Source organism: Mandrillus leucophaeus, unplaced genomic scaffold (assembly GCF_000951045.1).
Source record: "Mandrillus leucophaeus isolate KB7577 unplaced genomic scaffold, Mleu.le_1.0 Scaffold58, whole genome shotgun sequence".
NCBI lineage: Eukaryota > Metazoa > Chordata > Mammalia > Primates > Cercopithecidae > Mandrillus > Mandrillus leucophaeus.
Window position 1 is genome coordinate 2,427,744 of NW_012106252.1, and position 1,486 is coordinate 2,429,229.

Consider the following 1,486-nt stretch of genomic DNA (forward strand, 5'->3'; position numbering starts at 1 on the left):
TCTCTCTCTCTCTCTCTCTCTCTGTTTCTCTCTCTCTCTCTCGCGTGCGCGCTTTTGCTCTCTCTCTCTCTGCCCTTCTCCTGCCCTCTTTTCACCTGCTCCTTTTACTCCTCAAGGCAAGAATCTTCCCCCAGTGTTCTTGGCACTGGCCGTCAAGATATTCTCCTACCTTCCTTGTCTGCTTGTAGGTCATAAGATCCCCATTTCAGAAGAGGTTCTGCCCCGTGCCCTGGAGGAAGGAAGGCTGCACAGAGTGACCAAGAAGGATCTGAACAGACAGGCCTTACCGGGTTTCACCACTCACTCTACTAACATTACATCATACTCTTTTTGTCCAATCACGTTTCTAATGGTTGTCCATCATGCCCATCCACTGAAGTCTCCATAAAATGTCAAAAAAAAAAAAAAACCCACGGAATTTGAGGAGCTTCCGGAGAGCTGAATGTGCGGAGGTTCCTGGAATGTGCTGTTCCCAGAGAGGTTATGAAAGCTCCTCATACCCCTTCCCCCACACCTTACCCTATGCCTTTCTTCTTCTGTACCTTTTGTAATGGTCTTTATCATAAACCAATAAACTAAATGTTTCCCTGAGTCCTGGGAGCCGCTCTAGCACACTCATCAAACTTAAGGAGGCGGTCGTGGAATTCCCAACTTACGGCTGGTCGGTCGGAAGCACAGGCAAAACGACCTGGAGCTTGTGTGCTTGGCACTGGAAGCAGGGGGCAGTCTTACGGGACTGAGCTCTCACCCTGTGAAACCTGACGCTATCGCCAGGCAAACAGCATTAGAATGGAATTGGAGAACACATTAGGCCACAGGCCAAATTTCTCCCCATCAATAAGCAAGGAAATAAGCAGATACCAGCTGCGTGTTCTCCACTCCAATTCCATTCTAACGCTATTTACCTGGTGATAGGGCGTGGTGGGGGGCGCCTGTAGTCCCAGCTACTCAGGAGGCTGAGGCCGGAGAATGGCGTGAACCCGGGGGGTGGAGCTTGCAGTGAGCCGAGATCGCGCCACTGCACTCCAGACTGGGCAACAGAGCGAAACTCCGTCTCCAAAAAAAAAAAAAAAAAAGAAAAGAAAGAAAAGAAAAAAAAAAATCTTCTATGTTGATTGTTGTTGAGTGAGAAAACAGAAAGAACATTTGAGTGGTGTTTTTTTTCCTTCTAGAAAAGGAAGAACAAAAAGCAAATACAGACTCCTGAGTTCTAGTCCCAGCTTTGTAACTAGCTATCCATGAATCCTTGAGCAAATCCCTTCGCTTGCCTGGGTACCTATTTCTAATTTGGAAAATGAAAGAACTGAGTCATTACCAACAACATCCCTTCCAGGCATAAGAGGGTAGATAATTTCCTAAACAGGCGACACATTGACCAGTAATCGCTTCAGATGCCCAAAGAGGAAAAAATATACAGTGGTTAAATAATGTCGTATGCATTATCACCATCTTGCAGGTTTATAAAGCCACATTGGAATATTAAACG